Source organism: Callorhinus ursinus, unplaced genomic scaffold, assembly GCF_003265705.2.
Source record: "Callorhinus ursinus isolate GAN/ISIS: 27379988/994484 unplaced genomic scaffold, GSC_fseal_2.0 scaffold15, whole genome shotgun sequence".
NCBI lineage: Eukaryota > Metazoa > Chordata > Mammalia > Carnivora > Otariidae > Callorhinus > Callorhinus ursinus.
This window is the reverse complement of record NW_027397077.1, coordinates 45,288,221-45,303,167: the sequence shown is the minus strand read 5'-3', so window position 1 is coordinate 45,303,167 and position 14,947 is coordinate 45,288,221. Positions and strand designations below refer to the sequence as shown.

General features: G+C 43.4%; 1 pseudogene; it reads left to right on the top strand.

Annotated features, from left to right (window-relative positions):
• The first annotated feature begins 7,841 nt into the window (after positions 1 to 7,841).
• On the top strand, positions 7,842 to 10,436 carry LOC112834256 (26S proteasome regulatory subunit 4 pseudogene; annotated as a pseudogene).
• The last annotated feature ends 4,511 nt before the right edge of the window (positions 10,437 to 14,947 follow it).

Genomic DNA, 14,947 nt, shown 5'->3' with positions numbered 1-14,947 from the left:
AGCAATTATTATCATCATCCTGACTTCCCATTCCACAAGCTGGAAGCCATTTTTTTCACTTCTGGTGCACACAAGACAAAAATGTTCTATCCTCTCTTGCCCATTCCCTCTGGTCAGTCCTTCTCTACCTCCCACCCTCTTCTCTCCCCTCTCAGATAAGCCTGTCCTTAGAAGCCCCACTCCTCTGTCACAAGGTTACAAGAACAAGGATAATGTGTCCATTTCAATATTGCCTTTTTAGCACATACTCCAACAAGGTCCTGTTACCAGAGGGTACGTATAGCAGTTAAGACCAATCCCACCCCAATATACCTGGGCATTGCTACTAGCTAATTCTCGAACTCCGTCCAATTATTTTTGCTCTCCTGTCTTCATTTGCAAAATGGTAATGCTGGGGGCGCCCGGGTGGCTCAGTCGTTAAGCCTCTGCCTTCGGCTCAGGTCATGAACCCAGGGTCCCTGCTCCGTGGGAAGTCGGCTTCTCCCTCTCCCCCTCCCCCTGCTTACGTTCCCGCTCTCACTGTGTCTCTGTCAAATAAATAAAACCTTTAAAAAAAAAATGGTAATGCTGATACTACCTACCTCACAGAGTTGTAGTGTAAGTGAAGATAAAAGTCTGCCTGGCAAGTGCTTGTTGACACTATGTTATTACTGCTGCCAACGGAGAGGAACTTGATATAAATTAAAAACCACTGAATCTCGATACTCAATCTTCACAACGATCCCACAGGTTAGTTACCCCATTTTGCAGAACGGTGAGGGGACTGCCTAATCCTGGCTCTATCAGGGCCTCGCAGAGTGAGCAAGGGTGACGAGCGTTTCTTCATCTGGAAATGGTACATTTCTCACACGGTCGTGGTGAATTAACACAACACAGGGGGACCCTAAACAAACGGGAGCATTTCCTTCCCAAATTCCGCACACCACGCCACGTCACGTCACGCCACGCCGTCACGTCACGCCACGCCACGCCACGCCCCCCGATCGCTCAACGCGCAGTCTCAGATTCCACGCCAGCGTTGCCCCAGCTCGGCGTTCGCGTTGGGGCCAGGCGACGTCAAGGCCCCGCCCAAGCAGACCCGGAAGCAGAATCCCCAGCAGGTTAAAGCTGGAGTCACTGCTAGGGCACCAGCACCAGGGGGCGCGAGAGTCGCCTATGTTGGCTCATGCCTCCCCTGTCACGTCAGCGAGCCAGTCCGGAAATGGAGGGGTTTGCCGTACAAGATGGCTGCTTCCTTTGTGGGTTGTACGGAACACAGAGTTTTTCCCGTTTTGAGAAACGCGATGATCTGAGCGCAGGGAACGCAACGCAGGCTTCTCGTAAAAGATGGCTGCCGCGGAGTTTGCAGGTGTCTGTCTTGACGGGGTAGGTGACCCAAAGCTCAAGATGGCGGCTCCCACTGTGAACGCGGAGACAGCCGGAAAAATGGGAGCGTGCATACGTGCGTCGGGGTGGGGGTCCGGCCCCGCCCCCGCCGCAGGTGGGATGGGCCTTGCACGCTCGGTCTTTGTGCGCGGGTGGAGTGGGTGGAGGAAGGGTCCTTTTCGGCGCGTCCTCGCCCAGGCTATTCCTGGGGCTGTTTGAACTTAATGATACCTCGTTCTATATCGTAAGGAACTTTTCCCTGCCAACAGCAGGGAAAGGTGGGCAGAACGGGGATTCCTAGTAACCTCAAAATGACTCATGTAGACAAAAAGACAGCTTTTTCCTCTCTTAAGCCATGAAACCAGAGAGTAACCAGGTGAAATTAAATTAGAGCCCATTTTTCCCCAAAGGAATAATTTGCCATTGCTAGAAAGAGCAAAGCAGCAGTTTACAAATTTCAAGATATATTACGTGAGAAAAAGCGAAGCACAGAAAAATGTCTATGGTTATAACATTGTGTTTTGTTTTGTTTTGAGACCCATATGGGTGGTCCTGGGGCTCCTGGCTGCCTCAGTGGGTGGAGTGTGAGACTTGATCTCAGGGTTTTGAGTTCAAGCCCCACGTTGGCTGTAGAGATTACTTAAAAATAAAATCTGGGGCGCCTGGGTGGCTCAGTCAGTTAAGAGGCTGCCTTCGGCTCAGGTCATGATCCCAGGGTCCTGGGATCGAGCCCCGCATCGGGCTCCCTGCTCAGCAGAGAGCCTGCTTCTCCCTTTCCCTCTGCCTGCCGCTCTGCCTACTTGTGCTCTTACCTCTCTGTCAAATAATTAAATAAACAATATCTTTAAAAAATAAAATCTTGAGGGGCACCTGGGTGGCTCAGTCATTAAGCGTCTGCCTTTGGCTCGGGTGGTGATCCCAGGGTTCTGGGATCGAGCCCCGCATCGGACTCCCTGCTCAGAGGGAAGCCTGCTTCTCCCTCTCCCACTCCCCCTGCTTGTATTCCTACTCTTGCTCTCTCTCTTGTCAAGTAAATAAATAAAATATTTAAACAATAAATAAAATAAAATCTTGAAAAACAAAACAAAAAAGACCTACGTGGGTAAAGATACAAAAGAGCTTGTGAGGGGGAGCGGAATATGCCACCCCAAAATGTGCCTGCCACTTTGACATGTGGATTATTTTGAGCTGAAGTCAATCCAGACCTAGCATTCTCAGGAAAATTTTTACCTCTCCCTTAACTTCCTGAAAGAATTTAAATAGGGGGACTTGGCCCGGAAAGAGAGCTATTAACAGGGTTAGCTTTTTATCTCAAGGACTTACCTGCATGGCGGGGCAAACATCTGCTTTTAACTTCCTGTGAATTGCCTTCTCCCGTTTGAAGTCCCAAGCCCTTATCCCATTCCTTAGCTCAGAAATGGCATATAAGCCTCAACTGCCTGAGTGTCTTTGGTTTCACCTTTTTATGGGGCTTCTCCTTTTTCCCTATTAATGTGTTTTATGTCAATTTAATTATTAGACAACCTAGGAGGATGGAAGGAAAATTTTTCTGCCCTGACACTTGCCTAGGCATAAAATATCTCCAGAGAAACTAGTAACAGTAATTGCCTGGTCTAACAAAAGCAATAGCTATGACAAGGTGAGGAACAGGAATAGGAAGAAAGATAAGTTTTATAATTATTTAAATATATGACTTAATCACACGAAGTTCCTTTATAAGGTCATCATATTAAAAGACGATAGCAAAAAAAGTGGCATTTTTCAGCTGTAACTGTGAATTTAATAAAGATCCATGGTATTCAATGTGCAAGGATAAGATTTTCAAGGTCAATATTACAGTACTTGTTGCAACAGCTCTGTTCTATACCCATGTGACTACCTGAGCCCTCTTGAAAGCTAGTTATATGGGGGGGGAGGGGTGTTGCTTTTTTGATTTGGGGTTTTGTATTGTTGTTTTGAAGGGTTTTTGTTTTTGTCTGTTTTTTGAGGGGAGGAGGGGGAACAGGAGGTGTGGCCTGGCAAACAGAAAACACTCAAGACCTATTTGTTGAATGAATGAATGCATGCATGCATGCCTTTCTACTATAAACACATATTCTTAGTGACATCTTCTGGTATATCTTCCTGTTTTTAGGGTTATCATGGAAACAATGGCAGCATTGAACTAGCATTCAAACCAAGTTCTTCCTTAAAATCATCCAGAAATGTGTTTCCAATACTCAAAAAATAAAGTAGTAGCAGTTCCAGAATTGGCATTGATCTTGGGAATCACATATTTCAATGTGAAAGAAGGATCAATCCTCTGTCCTGAAATACTTGACCATTCCTGAGCTTTTGCCAATGTGCCAAGCACTGGACATGTGGGTACCTTTACACATACTACTCAGGGTTATTGGCTATATTAAATATGGTAATGTAATCGGTGTTTCACCAAGTACCTAATCTGTGCTAAATGCTCAATAAATATTAGCAATTACTATTTCGTGGCAACCCCAAGTTGCTTACAGTGCATTTTTGCCTCTGAGACCTTATGGGGGCTTTAAAAATATCCCAGTTGCTATAGGGATTTTATTATTATCATTATAGAGTCCACATGGTATGATGGAAAGAATTTAGCTCCTTATTGTGCATGTTTGAGTAAGTGACTTAACCTTTTTCATAGAGTCCCTGTGAAAATAATAGAATATAATAGAATAATAGAATAGAAATAGAATAGAAAATAATAGAATAACAATATGTAAAGGACTTTATGCAAGGCATAGTAGGCACTCAATTAGTGGTCTCTAATTCTGTAGTATTTCAACATCAGAGGTAAGGAACTAATACTGCACTGAGAGGCAAGAGAACTTCTCTGGTCAAGAGACAGGAGCAGGCAGCCACAGGGTGACAGTTACCACAGGAAGCTACAAGGAGAAGTTGGAGGGATGGCAGATCCACTGGCTTCGGTGCCTCAGGCTTCCTGCCTCCATTGGAAAAATTGCAAGGTCTCCACCCCAAGCAGATATGATCTGCGGGCCGTTTGCAAAGATGCCTCTTTGCCAACAGCCACCTGTGCTGTCCCAGCTCACAGTCACCTCTTCAGAGTATTTACAATGCCTCTAAGAGGCACCAGCCACGATTTCTGAGGCTCATTCCTCATACTCTAGTGTTTGTTATGAAGTGCCTATTGCATATGCTTAATTATTTGAGAATTTTTAATTGTGGGAAAGTGCACATGAAATTTCCTATCTTAACTGTTTTTAAGTGTACAGTTTAGAGCAAGGATGGGTACAACAGCAGTGAAGGATAGTGGGCTCATAGTTGGTTGAATCCTTTTCATAAGGTTGACAACGTCACACTTCAGAACCAAATTAGATGCTTAGAATATTAGCTGCTCAAGGTTTGAAAGATATTTTTTTTTAAGGGGCGCCTGGGTGGCTCAGCTGGTTGAGTGTCTGCCGTTGGCTCAGGTCACGATCCCAGGGTCCTGGGATCGAGGCCCACATCGGGCTCCCTGCTCCGCGGGGGGACTGCTTCTCCCTCTCCCATTCCCCCTGCTTGTGTTCCCTCTCTTGCTGTGTCTCTCTCTGTCAAATGAATAAATAAAATCTTTAAAAAAAAGATATTTTTTAAAAGATTTTAATCTTAAAAAAAGATATTTTTAAAAGATTATTTATTTGACAGAGAGAGAGACACAGCGAGAGAGGGAACACAAGCAGGGGGAGTGGAAGAGGGAGAAGCAGGCCTTATGCCGAGCAGGGAGCCCGATGTGGGGCTTGATTCCCAGGACCCTGAGATCATGACCCGAGCTGAAGGCAGACGCTTAACGACTGAGCCACCCAGGCGCCCCGGTTTGAAAAATATTTAACAGTCATCAAATCTAATTTCCCAGTGCTCTGGACATCTTGCCCACCACTTGAGTACCCAGTTTCTGCCTGCATTGCTCAAGGAGCAGGATGCTCTCTAACTCAGAGGACCTGTTCCATTTTTAGAGAGGTCTGGCTATGGGAAAGTATTCATTCATTTGGAGCCAAATCTGATCCCTTACTCTGTTCCTCAGGGATGCACAGAATGTGTTTGTGCCCAATCCATGATAAGCAGTAAGGGACTTTAAAGTATCTACCCTGAACTCTTATGACCTGTTTTTTCCTAGCCCGGATCTTTTGTCCAAGCTCGTGACCTACACATCCCACACTCTCCTGGTTCTCCACATGTGGCTATCCCACAAGTATCTCAGACTCAGCATTTCCAAAGCATGGACTGTTCTCTCCTTCTTCCTTATCCAGAACCCAAGCACAGTGCACATTGCCATTTGTCTCTGGTACAAGTACCAAACAAATGACGGCTTGCTTTTTCTCTTTTGTACAAGAAGTTTAGATTTAAGCAAATGCAGCTACCCCATGGTGCCAACAAGGACCCAGACTCCTTCTGTGTTTTGACAGGAAACCCATAGTACCTTAGCCAAACAGAGATTTCCTTTTTCTCCTGGATTGAGAAGTTCTGAGAAGGTCAGTCAACCCATGATAGCATCAGAGGCTGAAGCTACTTTTATACTTCTGGTCAGTTATTCGTACCCTGTGTCTTTCATCTTCAGAGGTTTGGCTCCTCTGTCACATCCATGTTTCGGCCAAGGTGAACAGGAAGAGAAAATGGCAACCATACTTGCCAGCTCAGTTGGTCTTTCTTTTATGAACTATTCAGGAAGCTTCACTCAGCAACTGCCATTTCCACCTCATTGCCTAGAACCATGTCACCCGGCCATCTCTAGCTACAGGGAATGCTGAAAAACGTGGTTCTTTAGCTCGGCATGTTGTTGCTCTGAACAAACCAGGGTTGTAAGAACAAAGAGGAGAATATAGATGTGAATAGTAATGTCTGTCACAGTAGAGCTTCATTGAGCAACATGAATCATGTTTCCTAACTGCAGGATTTCTCAGAGCCTTTAAAGTTCCAGGGAGAGGTGCACTTGGGTGGCTCAGATGGTTAAGCGTCTGCCTTCAGCTTAGGTCATGATCCCAGGGTCCTGGGATCGAGTCCCGCATCGGGCTCCCTGCTCCTTGGGAGCCTACTTCTCCCTCTGCTTCTCTCTCTCTCCCTCTCTCTCTCTGCCTCTGTCTCTCATGAATAAAAAAAAAAAAATTCCAGGGAGAGATACTGTATGCATCCACAGAAAAAACTCTTTTTGCAATGGTCATGTCTAAGGAATACTGTTTCATGGTGCATGTTTCAGGAAGCACGGAACAAGCACAGTCTCTCTCCAATGCTTTCAAAGAAAAATTTTATCTGAACCCAGGGTGGATTTATTAAGGTATTTATGTTACTATAATGTAATAAGAATGACAGATTTAGTGACTTTCATGAAAATTGCATCATTATTCTTTCCATTTCCCAATCCAAAAAGCTTCTGGTCATTTTCAGCATTTTTTCTCTTTCACAGTACTTAGTTTTCTTCCCTGAACTCTTGCAATTGAATCTTCACCCTTAACATTTTTTTAAAGATTTTATTTATTTAGAGCGCATAAGAGTGAGAGAGTGAGAGAGCACAAGCAGGGAGAGCGGCAGAGGGAGCAGCAGAGGGAGCGGGAGAGATCCCAGGACCTAGGGATCATGACCTGAGCTGAAGGCAGATGCCTAACCAAATGAACCACTCAGGCGCCCCTCTGCTTAACATTTTGAAGTATTTTCTTCTAGTGTTTTTTTGTATGCATGGGTATATGTATTTTTATAAATATTGAGATAATATGCGTGTATGTATATACATATATATATATATATGCAGCAGCAAGAATGATGTTTGGGTTTGTTTGTTTGTTTTCTTTCTATTCCCCATTCTAAGACTAAGAATACACTGAGATTAATACAAGAGGAAACTTTTTGGTCACTACGGTAGGCTCTGTTGGTTGATATTCCTCCTTTCTTTTGGCTGAGACACAATGGTTAGAAAGCTCAGAGTTAAGAAATAAATACGGCTACTATGACAGAGATGCAAAATAATAGTTACTTTATTAAGATGAAAATGTGTTAGGGCACCTGGGTGGCTCATTCAATTATGTGTCTGCCTTTGGCTCAGGTCACGATCCCAGGGTCCTGGGATCGAGCCCTACACATGCAGAGAGCCTGCTTCTCCCTCTCCCTCTGCCTGCCACTCCCCCGGCTTGTGTGTGCTCTCTTGCTCTCTCTCTCTCTCACTCTCTCTCTCTCTCAAATAAATAAATAAAATCTTTAAAAAAAGATGAAAATGTGTCTCCACATGAAAGTCCAATCTTTTTTTTTAAAGATTTTATATATTTATTTGAGAGAGAGAATGAGATAGAGAGAGAGCATGAGAGGGGAGAGGGTCAGAGGGAGAAGCAGACTCCCCGCTGAGCAGGGAGCCCGATGTGGGGCTGGATCCTGGGACTCCAGGATCATGACCTGAGCCGAAGGCAGTCGCTTAACCAACTGAGCCACCCAGGCGCCCATGAAAGTCCACTCTTGACTCCAGTGGCCAAAGCAAGATGGGTCAAAATCAGAGTAGTGGTGGTCATGGTCCTGGAGGTAGCAAGAAGGATGACGAGGACAAGAAAAAGAAATATGAGCCTTGTGTACCAACTAGAGTGGGGAAAAGAAGGAAACAAAGGGATCAGATACTGCCAGCAAACTGCCACTGGTGACCCTCTCATTCGGTGCCAGTTAAAATTACTGAAGTTAGAAGAGGAAGAATTCATTAGAAATCAGGAATAGATGAAGCCTGTAGGAGAAAAGCAAGGGGAGAAAAGATCAAAGGTGAATGATCTGGAGGGTAGCCAGTTACTACCCAATGTTGGTAGGAACCTTGGAAGAGGTCATTGATGATCAAAGACATGCCATTGTGTCTACATCTGTGGGCTCAGAACATCACATCAGCATTCTTTTCATTTGTAGACAAAAATCTGCTGGAACCCGGCTGCTCATTCCTGCTCACCCACAAGTTGCGTGCTGTGATAGGAGTGACATGGATCCCCTGGTCACAGCGATGAAGTTGAAAAGTCCCTCCAGGAGATCTATGCTGTAATTGGGGGATCGGACATCCAAATCAGGGAATTAAGGAAACTGTGGGTTTCTTCTTGCTCATTCTGAATATTATGGGGAAAAATGGGTATGAAGCCCCCAAAGGAATCATTCTTTATGGCCCACTTGGCACAGGTAAAACCTTACTAGCCAAAGCAATAGCAAACCAAACCTCAGCCACTTTCTTGAGAATAGCTGGCTCTGAATTATTTAGAAGTACCTAGGTGATTGGCCCAAACTTGTACAGGAATTGTTTCAAGTTGCTGAAGAACATCTATCATTCATCATTTTTACTGATGAAATTGATGCTATTGGGACAAAAAATATTACTCAAATCTTGGTGGTGAGAGAGAAACTCAGCAAACAATATTAGAACTGTGGAAGCAGTTGAATGGATTTAATTCAAGGGAAGATGTGCAAGTTAGCATGGCCACAAACCAAGTAAGAAGTTTGGATCCAGCACTTATCAGATCAGGCCACATGGACAGGGAGAGTAAGGTCCCCCTGCCCAGTGAAAGGACAAAGAAGTCTGATTCATGCAAGCAAGATGATGCTGGCTGCTGCTGCTGTAACCCAAATGATTTGATCATGGCTAAAGATGACCTCCGTGGTGTTGACATCAAGGCAACCTGTACAGAAGCTAGTCTGATGACCTTGAGAGAACGTAGAATGAAAGTAACAAATGAGGACTTCAAAAAAAAAATCTAAAAATGTTTTTATGAAAAACAAGAAGGCACCCTTGAGTGGCTCTGTCTTTAGTGAACTACAGTTGCCTTCAAAGAACTGGTTAGGAGTGTCCCAGTGCCTCAGAGAGATGTGACTGGGGAGATGTCCCAAAGGAATACATATTCCAGTTGACTTTTCTTAGCAAAACATCCTATGTATCTTTAAAAATGTTTTTTATTCAAGTATAATTAACATACAGTGTTATATTAGTTTTAGGACTATAATATAGTGATTCAATAATTCTATACATTACTCAGTGCTCATCATATTAAGTGTACTCTTAATCCTCATTACCTATCATCCTTTGTATATTTTAGAACATGATGTGTAGAATGCCCTTTGGGCTGCCTTCATCTTTTGGTCATGTGCAGTGCTCTCTTTCAAATAAAGTGTGCTCTTTCTCAAAAAAGGAAAAGTCCAAGCTTTTCCAACAGCTTTTTTTTTTTTGAAAGTTTTATTTTATTTATTTGAGAGGCAGAGAGACAGAGAACACGCTGTGGGAGGGGCAGAGGGAGAAAGAGGGAAAGAGAGAAGCAGACTCCCTGCTGAGCAGGAAGCCCGATGTGGGGCTCGATCCCAGGACCCAGAGATCATGACCTGAGCAGAAGGCAGATGCCCAACCGACTAGCAACCCAGGTGCCCCTTTTAACAGCTTTGATTCAAGAAATCAAGAGGTACCTAGGTTCCATCAGTCTTATTGCTTTGTCATCTCTAAGGAGTTGTCATCATCTAAATAGTCTAAAACTGGTTGCCACCACATCCAATTATAGCCAGTGGAAAGTGGGGAGAGAGAAAAGGAGCTCCTTATTCTTAAGGATATGACCTAGAAGTTTTTCACCCATTGGCCACCACTGAGTGCCTTTATTCTGAGCATCTGTGTATTCAGGTAAAAATTTGAGGATCCTGTTACAGTAAGAGGGAGGCCAAGATCTTTGCCTTCCTAAAGTTTATATTCTCTTTGGGGGACACGAGGAAAAAACAAATAACATGTTAGGCAATGACAAATGCTAATAAGAAAAAAAAGCAGGGTAATGGGATAGAGATGAAGATGGCACTTTAGATAAGGTGCTCAGGAAAGACCTCATTGAGAAGGGGATGAATAATCAGAGATATGAAGGCAGTGTGCTTCTGAAAGAAGGAATAGCAAGTATAAATGCTTTGAGTTGGGAATGTGTTTGGCATGTTTGAGAAATAGCATGGTGTGGGCAGGGTCCTAGAATTTGTTGAAATCAGAAAAGTGTAAACCAGATCATGTAGAGCCCTACAGGCTAGGGTATTTTTTTTTGAAAGATTTTATTTATTTATTTGAGAGAGAGGGTGAGAGAGCACAAGCAAGGAGAGCGGCAGAGGGAGAGGGAGAAGCAGGCTCCCCGCTGAGCAGGGAGCCCGATGCGGGGCTCCATCCCAGGACCCTGGGGTCATGACCTGAGCCAAAGGCAGACGCTTAACTGACTGAGCCCCAGGTGCCCCTGGGTTTATATTTTTTGAAGATCACTAATTTAACAAGTTATAAAATCTACATACTGTGGATCAAAGACTTAAATATAAGAGGTAAAACGATAAAACTCAAGAGAAAACAGTGCAAAAGGTTTTAGCAATGGATTCAATGATGACTTTGTGGATATGAAACAAAAGGCATAGACAACAAATGATGGGACTTCATCAAAATTTAAACATCGAATTACCATATGATTCAGCAATTCCACTTATGGGTATATTTCCGAAGAATTGAATGCAGGTATTCAAACACTTATTTGTACACCAATGTTCATAGCAGTATTATTCACAAGAGCCAAAAGGTGTCCCAAATGATGGACCCAAATGTCCATCAGTGAATGAATAGATAAACAAAATTTAGTGTATGCATACAATATTATAGAATATAACTCATCCTTAAAAAGGAAGGAAATTCTAACACATGCTACAACACTGATGAACCTTGAGGGAAGTACACTAAGCAAAATAAGCCAAAAGGATGAAAGAACAAATATTGCATGTGTTGGGAGGAAGAATTTATATTCTACCCTTCTAGGTTCTTTGGCCGGTAAATTGATATAAAAGATTAACAGGAGGGACACCTGGGTGGCTCAGTGGGTTAAGCGTCTGCCTTCAGCTCAGGTCGTGATCCCAGGGCGCTGGGATTGAGTCCCGCATTGGGCTCCGTGCTCAGCGGGGAGCCTGCTTCTCCCTCTCCCTCTGCCTGCCTGTCTGCCTACTTGTGATCTCTCTCTCTCTATCAAATAAATAAAATCTTTAAAAAAAAAAAACAGATTAACAGGAGAAAAACATTCAATTACATACATACAGAAGTCCCATCAGAATTTGAGACCCAAAGACAAGCCCATCAGTTGAGGTTTTTATGCCATCCTGAACTAAGGAATGTGATAGGGGCCTGAGACTTCAAAGGGAAGGAGGGTGACGGGACAGTAAGAAGAATAAATGTTTGGTAGTTAGATGTTTGCCCTGCCATATAGACAGGTCTTTCAAATAGAAGTTGATCTCTGGTTATGGCTCTCTTTCTGGGCCAGCTCGCCTATCTAAATTCTTTTAGGTGATTTGGGGGAAATAAAAGTTTTTCTTGAGTCTACCTTCAACTCAAAATAACCCACAAGCCAAAATGGCATATTTTGGAGTCACATAGTTTGCCCCTCCCCTCAGTCCCACCTTGGAAACTTCCCCAAGAAGTTTCACAATCCTGAAATTGAGTTGGTAGATTGCTCCTCTTCACATTGAACCAGTCTCTTAATACTGAGAATAGGTCAATTCAGTTAAACAGTTGTATCTCATTTCAGGAGGTGGTGATTCAGGTGGGCTCCCAAAGTTAGGGCTATGGTACAAGAGGCATTTCTATGGAAACAAAAGAAAAACAAGGATTAAGGATTGGAGCAGATTATAATCCCTGTTTCTGGGCGTCTGGGTGGCTCAGTCGGTTAAGCGACTGCCTTCGGCTCAGGTCATGATCCCGGAGTCTCGGGATCGAGTCCCACATCGGGCTCCCTGCTCAGCGGGGAGCCTGCTTCTCCCCTAACCCTACCCCCTCTCATGTACTCTCTCTCTCTCTCTCTCAAATAAATAAATAAAATCTTTAAAAAAAAATCCCTGTTTCTGAGTTCTGAAGGCAGCGAGACAGGAAGATTTCTAGATGTCGGCTCAAAGTATCTTCAGGCAGAGGCAATCTGGCAGATTTTTCTGGTTTGTAGTTTGAATGTCATTGGAGGCCTGATGGTCTATACATGAGCTGTTGTGGTGATTTCTCTAATGTTTGTATCAAGTTGTCCAACTATAGCTTGCATGGCTTCAGAAAAATGGCAGTTTTAGTTCTCAAGGATTCCTTGTCAGAGGGTGGGAGGAAAAATGGAAACATTAGTTTGGAGAGTTGAGCCAAATATTGGAGGAAACTAGAAAAATTCAGGATCTGGGCGCCTGGGTGGCTCAGTCGTTAAGCCTCTGCCTTCGGCTCAGGTCATGATCTCAGGGTCCTGGGATCGAGTCCCGCATCTGGCTCCCTGCTCCGCAGGATGCCTGCTTCTCCCTCTCCCACTCTCCCTGTTTGTGTTCCCTCTATCGCTGTGTCTCTGTCAAATAAATAAATTAAATCTTAAAAAAAAAGGAGTATAAAGAAATATTATGAACAAGTTTATGCTAATAAGTTTGACAACCTAGATGAAACGGACTATTTCTTTGGGGGCGCCTGGGTGGCTCAGTTGTTAAGTGTCTGCTTTCGGCTCAGGTCACGATCCCAGGATTCTGGGATCAAGCCCCGCATCGGGCTTCCTGCTCCACGGGAAGCCTGCTTCTCCCTCTCCCACTCTCCCTGTTTGTGTTCCCTCTCTCCTTGTGTCTCTCTCTGTCAAATAAATAAATAAAATATTTAAAAAAAGAAAAGAAAAATTCAGGATCTAGTCCAGTTTACAGGTAGAAAACAAAATCTCAAAGACGATTAACAGCACTAGAATTTGATATCCACAAAGTGTGTTACTGAAACATAATTTTTCTCTCTACAATCACCCCCATTTTTATCAAAGATAACCACAGCAAGACTAAAGCATCTGCAAACAAAGTCTAGTTTTAATCAACTTGGCCTGATCATTTACATAAGTGCAGCAAGAATAGTGATTGACCATATAGGCTCTTTTAAATCTACTTTGCTGGAACTTTTCATAAGGAATCTCAGATTGAACTTTTATTTATTTTTTTAAAGATTTTATTTATTTATTTGACACAGAGAGAGAGCCAACGAACACAAGTGGGGGGAATGGCAGAGGGAGGGGGAGAATCAGTCTCCCTGCTCAGCAGGGAGACATGACCTGGGATCATGACCTGAGCTGAAGGCAGACACCCGACTGACTGAGCCACCCAGGCGCCCCTCAGATTGAACTTTTAAAAGCTTCTCGAGGTTAACAAGCCATACTAAGGACTAGCATCAGATTGTGCCTGCAATACCTACAGATTTGGGTGAATTCCTCTTTTTTTGAGGTCTTCAAAATATCCTAAGGTCCTGCACCTGCCAGGATGTGACCTTCCTTATTCACCTGGTAAGGCTCCTGGGAACCCTGTAAGCAAGGTACCAGGCCAATTTTTCCATGGGGCTTTATTGGCTCCATAAAGTCAGTATTAGTTCCTTAAAGCTGTCTGGTCATGGGGGCACCTGGCTGGCTCAGTCAGAGGAGCATCTGACTCTTGATCTCAGGGTTGTGAGTTCAAGCCCCATGTTTAGCATAGAGATCACTTAAAAAAAAAAAAAGTTTTTAAAGAGCTCTCTGGTTATATCTGAGTCTATATACATCTCTCTCAAATGCGACATTGCAGTCAAAGCCTTGGTAATATAACCTATGTTTCAATTGTGTCCTGTTACAAGAACAGATTCTTATTGACCTTATGCAAATAATTCTATTGCCATGAAAATAAGAATATTCACTCACTAGGAATTACCAAATTCTAGAGGGATCAGGTAGGGAGAGAAATTGTTATGCAAAGGTATATCTTACCAAATTGTTGATAACTTAAGAGAAAAGAGAAAAAGGTTTCCTTAAATCTGGAGAAACAAAAAGCCATAAAATGTTTCCCAAAAGTCATAAAAATGATAATAATTCATTTCCAAAAAAATTTTTTTAGTTTTGATCAATTCCATTTTAGTTATTTTTCATCTCAAATTCCTTTTATTTTTTATTTTTTTAATTTAAATTCAATTAATTAACATATAATGTATTATTTGTTTCAGGCATACAGGTCTGTGATTCAGCAGTCTTTTTTTTTTAAGATTTTATTTATTTATTTGATAGAGACAGACACAGCGAGAGAGGGAACACAAGCAGGGGGAGTGGGAGAGGGAGAAGAAGGCTCCCCGCCAAGCAGGGAGCCCGATGCGGGGCTCGATCCCAGGACCCTGGGATCATGACCTGAGCCGAAGGTAGACGCTTAACGACTGAGCCACCCAGGAGACCCTGTGATTCAGCAGTCTTATATAATACCCAGTGTTCATTACAACACATACCCTCCCCAATGTCCATCACCCCATTACGCCATCCCCTACCTCCCCTCCCCTCCATCAACCTTCAGTTTGTTTCCTGAGATTAAGAGTCTCTTACGGTTTTTCTCCCTCCCTGGTTTCATCTTGTTTCATTTTTACCTCTCTTCCCCTGTGATCCTCTGCCTTGTTTCTTAAATTCCACATAGCAATGAGATCATATGATAATTGTCTTTCTCTGATTGACTTATTTCGCTTAGCATAATACCCTCTAGTTCCATCCAGGTTGTTGCAAATGGCAAGATTTCATTTTTTGATGGCTGCATAATATTCCTGTGTGTGTGTGTGTGTGTGTGTGTGTGTGTGTGTGTGTGTGTGTGT